Genomic DNA, 11962 nt, shown 5'->3' on the forward strand with positions numbered 1-11962 from the left:
ACCTCCTTGCTCTATAGCAGCTTCTTTAAATCTCTATTCCACTGAGACTTTTGCATTTGTCTCTAAGTTTGCCTGGTGAATCTTCATCATGGGACAATATTAGTTAATGAATACTACACAGCTATTCACCAGTTTCCCACTTTTAAGTCCTTTTTATGTAGTTTCTTACTTCAAAGCAATGTTGTCCTGCACAATTAAGGAACTTATCCACAACACCACACAGAGAAAGTGTTACAGTAAACTGAGGTTATCTCAATTTATATTTTAACTCCACGCACGTTGTTTGGAATAATAGGAAAACTCAATAGGAAAAGCTAATTTACAATGGGTTTATGGGAGCTCCAGATTTCAAGAGACATCTTCTGAGCTTTTCTGAAGTAACCTTCCTCTAACTGTAAAAGTCATACTATTATAAGACTTAAGTTCTTCCCATTTCCTTTTTAAGGCTAAAATTAAATTTGTCCATTCCTTGGGGCCCAGAGGAACATCTGCCAGATGTCCAGACATCTATGTTGAACAATAGTCATCTACTTGTCAACTTTCTTTCTAATCATGCTTTTATCAGTCTTCATAAAAGTCAGTCCTCTTCTAAGTCAAAGTTCACGACACTAACGAATTTGTTATAAAGGTTACTGGATTGGAATTATCATATTTTTTTCCATTTCCACTTGCAGTTGTCCTGCTTTCCCTTTCCAGCACCCCATTATGTATTCATATTCTTCACAGTCTAGGCATACACATTATTGTATTTTTAGTTTTCCTCTTGCAACAAAGTAATATTTCTAATTATGGAAGGAAATTGTAAACATGACATCTTAAGTTTCTCATCAGCGTAACCCAGTATGAAGCTAATGAAAATGTAAAAGGAAATCAAATAATTGTTTAAGTATTTTTAAAGCAGTGGTTCATAGGCTATGTCTAATAGGTATGAGGAAAGCCATTAAGAAAAGCATATTTAAATACTGGAGAATAAGCTAGGAATGCTTATTCTTTCTGTTAGAGCTTGCACCAAGAAAAGGTTATGAGTGCCCCAAACCAAAAGCAATTGAAAACCATTGTCTGAATGAAGAAATTTATGCCTGATTAGAAGAAACATTCATGTCACCACCATGGCATGAATTAAGATCATCTTTCTGGAGCTTCTTTAAAAAACCAATGGATTTGGCTTTTTTGTTTGTTTGTTTGTGATTTCTTGGAGGGGGGATTTATATTTGTTTTGTGTCCTTTTGGGGATTTTTTTTTTTTTTGAAAATAGAAGTTCTTTAGCTAGTATTTGAAAGAATAAGGTGGACTTTGGTCTGTCTGGGCAGAACTAGAGCAAGAAACACCATTGACAAGAATACAATTCTCTGAAGAGGTTTCAGTCTCACAGCAAGGAGACCCAGGGAAAAAACAGAAACAAAAAAAAAGGACCCAAAAAACCCACCAAAACACAAAAAAACCCATTAAAACACCAGCATTCTCACTCCAGCTCAAACTATTGCAATGCTGTTTGGTTCTCTAGGGCGTAAGAGGCCCTCCCATAAAGATCCTGATCCTAAATCTCAGAGCTGTTCTTGGACTGCACACGTTCAAGGGCAGTGTGTCTGCAGGGCACCCTGTAGTGCCAGCACTGGGCTGACCTCCCCACAAGTAAGAGGAGATTCACAGCTCTGAACCACAAGGACTCTGCATACAGTCCATACAGGGGGTGGATATTTGGGATCTGACCCAAATAAGCAAAGGTCAGTGGGCAATTTTTCAATTTTTCTTCAATGGCTGATTTAGACCTGAAAAATGCATCAAAGACTATCACCTCAGGGGGGGAGGAAAAAAAAACCCAAAACACCACAACAACAGCAAAACCAACCAAGCAAACAAACAAAAGCCCCAAACCAAAACCAGTTAACCTATCTTTTGGTCAAAATATAAGATTAAACATACCTGAAATGGTATGTTCCATGGCTCTCTTCTGAAAGATGGGAGACAACCAGAGTATCTCAGTAATTTGGGTGACGCATCAGAAAACAGAACTTAAGAAATGCACAGTTGATAAAGCAACATCCTTCCAAGGTATATTAGATTACACATTAAAACATTTCTCCCACAGCAAAAATAAAACAAGGGCATTGATTTTAACCTTTAAGCCGGATCTCAAGTTCATCACCCGTTCATTGCAATCCTCAAATCTTTCTGGTTTTCTGCACATCTGGGAGCGTGTTCTGAGTCAGATTCACTGCTCCCCCACCCTGCCACTAACATCTTTCCACATTTGTCCTAAAAAACCTCAGAGAAACCAAGGAATGGACGTTATTCACACCTTTCCATGGAGCTGTGCCTTCAAGCTCAGCAGCACTGCGCCCTGGCATCCCCCTCGTGAATTTTGGGATGTGTTTTGAACTTTTTGAGGAACTGCATCTACTGTGCAGCTGATGTGCAAATTCTAGAGGGTGAGAAAAGACCCGAGGCCTGCTTTGGGTCTCCTCAAAATTGTTTCCAATTAGAAGGTGGGTTAAAAACAAAGGACACGGATTCCTGCTCCACTGCTATCTCTCTTTAAACATCTCAGGTTTCCATAATGACATTAAAATCACAATAAGAACGCTGCTGTAAGTTTTCGGGGAAAAAAAGTATTTTATGACACCAAAAAGACAGCTGTGAAAACTGTTTTGCTTTTTCCAAGAGAAATTATGTACGTTATGATGCTCTGAGGAACCTACTAAAAGCTTGCCAGTATCACTTTTAATGCAACCCAGTGAGCGGGGAGAAATATTCCATCTTAATTTAAAACACATCCAAAAGAAGGAATGCTCTTGAAAATGAGATGTTAAAAATCCCAAAAATTAGGCATCATCACCTAGGAAAAAAAGAGACATTTCATGATACCCTCTGGAAGAACCTGAGCAGCCTCAAGCTGCATGCACTTACCTCCAAAATGCTTTCAGAAATCTACAAATATATGCTTATATACACTATTTACTTGGCCAACTGATCAACCTCCTAAATTCTGTGGTCTTTAACCAAAGAAAAATATCTAGAAGGGTGACCTCCGCATGAAAGCATCAGAGAAAAAAAAGCCTGAGGATGTGTTTCTCTGTGTGAAGGAGAATCTGAGCAATTTCCTCCAATCCTCATTTCCTGATAGCATGAAGACAGCGAGAGAAGACCCATCACAATGTTGTGCATTGAAAAAATCTGAAGGAAAACCTTAGGGGGAAAAAATCATGATTAAGCCAGCTCCTGCCCAGCAAAGCCTCAAAACATGGAGAGACATCCACAATGTTAGGAGCACTTCCCATCTCAGCTTTGTCTACTCTCTCTCTCCTCCATTTTCTGGTGGAGCTAGAGAACATGACATGGCTTACCTGACTCAGATCACAGCTCTCTGCCAAACTAGTCACTTCCTCTTAGACATGCAAGCAGCTTCATGAGACAAACAGACCCCCACAGACGCACACACAAAAGCAGTGGCAGAAAGCACTCAAAACTTGGAGGTCTCTCCCCTTCCAAACACCAGAAAAACAAATGAAACTTTTCCCTTTTCTCCCCCAAAAGAGGGAGGTGGAAGGGAGGGGGTTAGAAATCCTATCAGATCACAACTACATGAAGCTCCAGGAGGATCTCTCGGTGTGGAGAATAGAAACCACAGTGCTGAGAGGAGCCGGGGGGGACGGGGGGGGAAAGAGAAGGTTACTCCAGAAGACATAAAGAGCCTGTGGACTGTGTGTGTGCATGTGTGTGAGAGCGAGGAGAAGCTTTGTGTTGTGGAGCCTGGACTGGAACCAAAGCAGACAGCTTGCAAATGGAGGACAGGGAGATAAAGAAAGGGAAAGAGGGGGAGAGATAGGGAGAAACCTGCTCCGGGTGGGTTGAGAAAGGGGCAGGGGAGAAAGCGCCTTCTCCCTCGCCTGGTTTAAAGGTAGGGACATCGGGGAACTGAGCAAGTAGAAGTGGGCTCCTTCCCCTTCCTTTCTTCCCTTCTCGCTCTCCTTTCTCTCAAAGGAGAGCACAAGCGTGTGTAATGGCTCCTGCTCTCCAGCTGAACGCTGTCCTCCTCCAAGCCACCTCCTGCGGGCACCACCAGCCCCCCAGCCCCGACGGCGGCGGGGACCCCCGCATCCCAACTCCAGCAGAGCCGCGGTGGGGGCAACCAGCCGGGCTGAGGGACCAGCCTCGCTCGCCAGCGGCGAGGAGAGCAGCGAGAGGGGTCGAGGAGAAAGAGGAGGAGGGGGAGAGCCACTGGGAGAGGGAGAGAAAGAAAGCGAGAAGGAGAGAAAGAAAGAGAGCGAGGAAGAAAGGAAGGAAGGAAGAAAGAGGTCACCCGATTGCCTGGGTCGTGCCAGCACGGAGCTTTTCTCTCCTCCGTGTGTCTCCCGTCTCTGATCCAAGTCCACACGCACAGCACCATCCAGACCTCGCACACACACACATATCCTCTCAGGCACCCCCCACCCCGAAAGCTCGGCTGGTATCTCACTTATCTCCCCATATTTCCCCCCCCACCTCCCCCCCCGGTAATGCAACAACAAAAAATTAATTAACCGCCTTCCTCCTCCTCCCACCACCACCACCACCACCACCAGCACCTCCTCCTCTTCTCCTCCTCCATGCAAGAGACTTCTCTCTCAAACAAAACACCCCGCTCTCGCTCCCCTCTCTTCTCTCTCTCTCTTTTTTTTTTTTCCCCTTCCTTTCTTTCTTCCTCCTTCCTCCGTTGACCGAATGAATGGATTTTCAGAGGAAGGTGGTGGAAAGAAAGAGGGACATAAAAGACCAAACAAAATAACACACGCACGGACACACGCACACACACACACAGAGACACACACAAACGAGAGATGATCCCTTCCAATGCCAAACCAGAGATGGGTTTTAATTTCGAGAACTTACAGGAGCGTCCCGGCACTGCTGCTCTTGCTGCTGCCTCCTCTCCTCTCCTCTTCCTCTCTGCCTAGCTCTTCTTGTTATTGTTGTGGAAGTTGTTTTGTGAGTCTCATGTGCTCCTTGCCAGGTCTCAGCAATGGAGGATCGCCATCTTTCCCTGCTTTTCCCCCCCTCTCTCTCTCTCCCTCTCCCTCTCTCTCTCTCTCCTTCACTGGTTTGCTGCAGCTGCAGATGACCTGAGATATCCGTCTCTCTCTCTCTCTCTCTCTCTCTCACCCTCTGTGTCTCTCTCTGAATAATGAGCAACCAGAGGGAGAGAGAGAAAGAAGACAATCTCCTCTCCTACCACACAAAACGCAAGAGCACCAGGGGGTGCAAGAATCCTTTCTAACAACAACAACAACGTGTAGGGGAAGAGGAGGAAAAAGAGAAAGAAAAGAGAAGAAAAGAGAGGAGGAAAAGGCAAGAAGAAAGAGGAGGGAGGTGGAAGAGGAGGGGGGAAAGCAAGCAAGCGAGAGGGAGATCCAGCAGGCAGACAGATGGAGGAGAAGATGGTAGTGATAGAGGAGGAGGTGTTGAAGATGAAGGAGATTAAGAGGAGGAAGGTGGTAACAAAAAGTTAAGGTTTGGGACACTGAATCACTCACAGGCCAGGGAGGAGGAGAAGAAGGGGGAAAGATCTGAAGATCTTCCCCTTCCAAGCTGTTGCCTTCACAAAGCTTGCTGTGCAGGAGCGCTCAGCAGCTCCTGCGATGCTGGGGGAGCCGCTCGGATGGAGCGCTCTGCTGGGTCATAGCTCTCTTCCAGCCATGACAAAAACCGGTTTCTGCATGCAGATCTGCCCCCGAGGTGATCCCTCAGACACATCCATCTAGAGGCTAATCTTCCCTGAGCAGGGTAAAGAACATAAATGGAGCTGGAGGTTGCAAAGTATAAAACCAGATCTACCACGTGGTTGGTTTTTAATCCCCCTTCCAGCTCGCATTTGATGTGGAGAAAGGACACTCGAATTGTCCATTTCTGGCACGTATTTTGAAGTCTACTCCTGGAAATAAAGACAGTCATCTCCAGGTTTTTTATTTCTCACAAGCGTTTGGGAGAAAAGAGAGCTTGTACTACTATCACCAAAATCACTTCCTACATTGGTGAAACGTTTTTGGCTGCAAAATAAAATAAATAATTCCACTTAAAATAACTTTTATGCCTCCCAACACCTAGTTGTCTGCTTCTTTGTGAGTGATTATTTAAAACCGTGGAAACTAACGATCAAGGCTCACAAAGAAAGGTATCTGGGTGATGAAGGCAAGCAGACAAAGACAAAGCGGCTGTAGCCTGCATTTTTATTTAGTCTCGTTTCTATTAAGCATTGTCCTGAGCTACTTCTTTAGCTCGACACCCCCACCTCAGCTCGCCCCCCTCTCCCCCCTCCCCAAATCTTTCCACAGCACCAGGTCAGATTCTTTCTGGGGTTATGTCTAACGGGGAAAGAAAGGGGGATGGGGGTGGAGGGGCGGGAGGAATTAGGGTTTACGTGCAGACTCAGTAAATCAATACGCGGGAGTGAGGCAAAATCAATTTGAGCACAAGGGCATGACTGGTATTGGAACATCAGTGGGGTTTCTCCAGCTCTGCAGTTTGGATGGCTGGAAGAGAGACTAGAACCACGGAGCTGCGGTTCGGGTGGAGGGGGAGATCCTCCGAGGTGGTTGCGTGTGAGTGGTGAAGATGAGGTGATCTCCTGAAAATCTGAGCTCAGGTTTTACTGGCTCTGGGAGAAGCCAAGCGTGTTAGAACTTCGTTGTCTCTCCCAGCTTCAGCTGAAGACCAAAATCGCAGGAATGCTAACAATAGCAATAAAATAAAATGAAAAGCAAAAATCGGTCGCCCAGGTAGTGGTCAAATATTAAACCCATGCACCCTCCCATCTTCCCATCCGCAAGAATGCCGTGAGTACAAAGCACACATGCAAGATCTCTCCCATTAAATCTTCTTTTTCTTTGAGCCGTGCAAGTTAATGACTAAACAGGAGAAAGATCTTCTCCCTCCTCCTCCTCCTCCTCTCCCCTCTTTCCGCTCCCCCCCCTCCACCCCAAACAAGTGCTGTGAGAAATGGGAGGAAGGATAATATCTGGGCAGAAGGAGCACTGTTGGATTTAGAGAATCCTTCTTAAGGAAAAGGAGAAAAAACACCAAAACTGAGGATTCCTGCTAAGACTACTGGTTTCATGCAGACAAACGGAGCGGACACCTCCTAAGAAGCTGATAAAAGAACATTAAGGAAAAGGGAGGGACTGTCTTTACGGCTGCCAGAATGTGCATGTGTTCTGCCTGCAATTTTCTATAAATCATCCTCATCGCAGGAACAGAGCGCCTGGGCTTTGCAATCTTTGACGTACCATCAACGCCGAGGCAGATAATTCACCTCTTTGTCTCTCAGCGTTGTATTTGAAATTAAAAAAAAAAATAAAAGAAACAAACACAAAATAAAATTAAAAAAAGAAAGAAAAAAAAAAGACATAAATAAACCAAGCAAGCAAACAAACAAACAAAAACAAAGGGGAAAAAAAATAGAAAGAGAGAGAGAGCAACCCACAACCACAAAACACGTTACTTCTGACCAGAAAGAAAGAAACTGGATCTTCATGGAGATAGTCTGGAAGTGTTTTCCCGCCCTATCCCCCCGGTCCTTCTGCGGGGGGGAGGGGGAATCCCTCCCGCTCCGCTCCCGGAGGAGACCCCCGAGGTCCGAGGGGGGTCAGTGGCGCTCCGGCCACGCACCCGCGGTCCGAGCGGCTGGAGCTCGGCGCGGCCGGAGGAACCGCGGCTGTGCCGGGCAGCGCCGGGGGGCACGGGGCGGGAGGCTGCTCCGCGGGGCTCCGGTGGTCCATAACTTCCTCCCGCGGGCTTTCTGCCATCCCCACCGCGCTCCCAGCGCCGCCGCGGAGAGCCCACCGCGAGGTGGACGCGCTGGGCTGGGGAGAAGCGGCCAGCGGGGAAAAGAGAGGGGGGAACGTCCCTGGAGACCCCCCGGCTCCTCGGAGCTCTGGGGACAGGCGTCTGTGGCTGCCGAGGCGAGGGGGGCGAGCCCGGGGGATGCAGGACTCTGCCAGGGTGGTGGGAGTGCGGGAGGACAGCCTGGATCAGCCCGGTGCAGCGCCCGGCAATAAAGAGGTTAATCGTGCCGACAGCCCCCTGGTCTTAATTACCCCGGCGGGTTAATTGTCCCATTAAGGGCGATGAAGACAGTTTGCTCCTCTCTGGGTGCTGGCATTTGGGTCGTCGGGTTGTGGCCAGGGCTCTGCCAGAGCCCACTCCAGCCGTGAGTGGGAAGCTAGAGGGGAATTTGAGTTTCTGTCTTCCCAGCAAAGGTGGTGTCCCACCTTCGCGTTGGTTTGAAGCCACAGGAAAGGGGTGATCCTGGTTTTAAATAAAAAAGTTAATTTGTTCATTGATCTGGGGGTAGATGGTCGATGGTCCGCCATGTAGCCAGGGGAAAGTAAAGCCTGGAGTGAGGGAAAAAAAAACCAACCAAACAAACCCAAACAATTTTCCAGCCTCTCAGAGGTGAGCGGATAGTGTAGAATGATCAAGATGATGCTATTCTCACTTTCCTTTCCCCCCATCTCAGTCCTCCCAGCCAAACCTGTTTTTCTATGGGCTCTAATTAGCTCCTCAGGATGGCAAACTGAGCCATTTAGCATGGACAGTGAACACAGCCTTGGTGAGCAGGAGACATCAGGAAAGCAGTGTGGAAAATAAAGACACTGAAAGCGCAATCTTTGAACACAATCAACAGTGAAGCACTGCAGTTAATGTCCACTCATGCAAGTGGAAGTGGCTTCTCTTTTTTCCTCCCCAGATCTGGAAGAATTTCTTCCTTTTCCCACACAAGTTTAGATGAACTTCTATTTGTTCTGCTTTTCTTCATGCCTTTTTTATCCTTCAGAGTCCTTCTGCAGGAGGCAAGTAAGTATTGTATCAGCTTCCTGTAGAACTAAATATCAGTCTGTCTGTAGAATATTATGTTCTGCAGCTATTGAGAGAATTTCACTTTCCTGTCTAAAAAGATTAGTAATGTGCTGATCTGACCTTTAGCCTGGTAACTCACTTATTTTTTTTAACCTCTAAGAGTTTCCTTATTGTGAAAGGACTTTGAGGAAAAACTGGTTGGCTGGAAGCACTGAAGTCCTACTCTGGTCTGCCAAAGACAAGGGATGTCTCACCAGCAAAATTTGCTTGAAGAAATACTCTTCTAGAAGACAGGGTTTCAAGAAGGTTTACATGTAAATAGCGCAAATCTAGGCTCAGAAGAACTCTTCAGAAAATTATTCTGTTAAAACATAAAACTGTCAGCTTTCTAACAAAATTTGAAATGCTTTTTTTTACGTGGGAGAACTCAGACTGGAATCTCCAAGAGCAAGCTCTTCACAGTGAGATCACTTTGCCGGCAAGGACACCCTAGAATGTAGTACACGTGTTGAAAACCCATAGAAAGATGTATTTTTATGTTGCTGAGAATGCTCAAGAGAAGTGCACTGGTGAGGACCATGCTGGGTATTGGAAGTCACTTCCTTCTCTGATAGATGCATAAGTGGCAATTATTAGAAATAGAGGTTTTACGCCTTCGAGGAAAATGAATCTTTGGCAGTCAGATGTTTGAGTGAACTCACAGTTAGGTTTTTATACTTCCCCCAAGGTTCCTCTGAAACTCTTCACTAGGACCAGGACTCCAGAAATCGCTTTGCAAAGAGAACCAGTCCTACTCCAAAACCTTTTAACTGAGCTGTGAGACAAAACTAATGGTTGTGTGGTGTTGGCCGGCTGTGGTAGACCTCAAGGTGGGTTTGGTGGGTACCACAGGTCACACTTCCCCAACCTTAGAACATGCCTAGAAGTGCAGGCAGCAGAATAAGTTGTGTTTTGGAGACCAGTGAAAGCTGCAGTAGAGTTAATGAAAAAATTCCTTCGGTGTTAAAATTAACTGGGTTGGAACCAAACAAAACACGTCCTTGGTCACTAAAACATCACAAATGGGCCTGGATCTTTTTTAAGCAATTAGTATATATCCACTTTTCAATGATAAGTTTGATTTAATGATATAGTAGAATGCAGTCTAGTCAAAAGGATGTTTTATCCACCACTAGAAGAGAAGCAACAAACTGACTTTGCAATTACCATAACAAGGATTTCTAAGCAACTAAAGGCACATCCTTACTTCACTTCTTACTAAAAGTCAGTGACCGTGAAGCTTAATCAAATTCACTTTTTTCACTTTTGAAACCTTTAGAAGCAAAATATTCTTTGCCATAGGTGCAAATTAAGTTTTATGAAATTCAGTCCTTCAAAAGACACAGCTGGATTTCATTTACCTTCAGCGTGGCTTTAGGTGGAGTCAATGAGATTGAAACTGCAGTCATTTTACAACATCTGACCTCAGCATGATGACAGAAATTTGCTGGTTGGGACACAGTATCCCAATATTGCATTATGCTCACTACTAAGAAGACTTCAGGAGGGAAACATTTTGATTTTGTCTTCAGAAGAGAGAGGTACGGAGTGATTTGTGAAATTATTTTGAATTTTTGGGTGAGATACAAATGATTTCTGGCTGTATTTACCAGTCATTTTCCAGTGTGTCTATCCCCCCTCGTGTATTTTACTAGATGTATGCAATTCAATACAAATCTATTTTTACTTGTATATCCTTCAGAAAACTATTTATCTTTTTTTTTCCCAAGACCTAAATACAACTCTTGCTTGATATGTCCCTCTAACACTCCACTATTTTTAAAACTTAAGCTCTCAAATATCAGCCAAATAATTTTTATTCTGTGTATCCTAATCAACCCGTATAATATATAGCTTCCAAAAGGCTTGAGTTCCCCTTCCTACCCAGTTTTTCTGATACCTAATTTTTCTAGACACACCATAAAATTGATCAAGGCCATCTCTGGCTTTGTAGGGAAGTGCCTGGTACCACAGAATAATCTGTCTGGTATATGCAGTTTGATGACATTTTTATTGATACATTACAAACTTAGCCCAAGTTTCATTTTTTGAAGCAACTCCAGTAGGTATTTTCGTTGCCTGTGGAAGGATTTCAGGCGTAGTTGATTTCCCATCTTGCATGCCTTTGAAGATATAAAAAGGAAACAATGTATTTTATCTTCTACTTTTTTGAACTAGTTCAGCTTATAGTTTATTTCCTAATGAAGTTGTTTCTTCTGCAGCTTTTGCTGAAGTCCCAGTGGTACTCATGGGTCAATTCCAGTTCATTTTCCCTGGGAGCAGAGGGATCCACACTGCAGAAAGTGGAACATTGCTGAAGTGGCTGCCAAAGCTCTATTCTTCTAATAATGTCGTTTGTTTTGGGCACACCTTTCCTCTCTCTGAGCTCCTCACTGCTGCTGCTACTCTGGAGAGTATTCCACAAATTCCCTCTGAAGGTTTTGCTCAGGGTTTTAAGTTTGTGACCAGCACAAAATTAAGGTCTTCCTCGTCCATCTGCTGGCCATTTCATCTCTGTTAAAAGACTGAATTTTCTCTAATTCCATGTATTTATGGCACTTCTTAATTTTTTCCCCATTCCACATCTCTAAGTGATCAACCAAATCCTCAGCTGATGCAATTTGGCTGGCTTCATTGACTCCAATGGATAAACTGCTAATTTAAACCTTCTGCTTGGCTCATTCTTGCATCTAATTGGGTTAATAATCTTTACCAATTCCTTTCAGTAGTTCAGAGATTTCTCTTTTTGCTTGTAGGTGTTACGTATTGAAATTATGTGTTTCTCTCCATTGGTGCTTTATCTATGACACAGTGATAAAACATAAAGTGCTAGTCTGTTTATAAAAATTACTTTTTTTGTCAGATACCTGTTCTGATCTCTCCAGAGTTATTGTCTCCTAATGCCCACCTTGACCTGCTTTATTTTCAACCAGACTTTTGCTGAGTTTCTCTCTGCATTAATTTATTTTAATATGCTGTAATTCAAAGGAGCTCTTCTGCAACATCTCACCCAAACTCGTGTTGTGACAATTATATAGAAGACATTTCCAGTTTTTATCCTCACAGCTGTTGTGTTCTCTAGAATAAGTGA

General features: G+C 44.5%; 1 protein-coding gene across 6 annotated transcripts in view; it reads right to left on the reverse strand.

Annotated features, from left to right (window-relative positions):
• The window catches only part of ZNF462 (zinc finger protein 462), an 88723-nt gene extending 83482 nt beyond the window's left edge, over positions 1-5241 (reverse strand). For 2 of the 6 annotated variants that reach the window (XM_085042552.1, XM_085042548.1), the window contains exon 1: positions 4870-5241. The gene's annotated coding sequence lies outside the window, so the exon portion shown is untranslated. Of the gene's footprint in view, positions 1-4300; positions 4430-4565; positions 4821-4869 lie in introns of those variants that run through there. The other 4 variants (XM_085042551.1, XM_085042553.1, XM_085042550.1 and 1 more) reach the window with 4 other exon arrangements.
• Between the last annotated feature and the right edge of the window lie 6721 nt (positions 5242-11962).

This window comes from Lichenostomus cassidix, chromosome Z, assembly GCF_008360975.1.
Source record: "Lichenostomus cassidix isolate B80296 chromosome Z, HeHo_3.0, whole genome shotgun sequence".
Classification (NCBI taxonomy): domain Eukaryota; kingdom Metazoa; phylum Chordata; class Aves; order Passeriformes; family Meliphagidae; genus Lichenostomus; species Lichenostomus cassidix.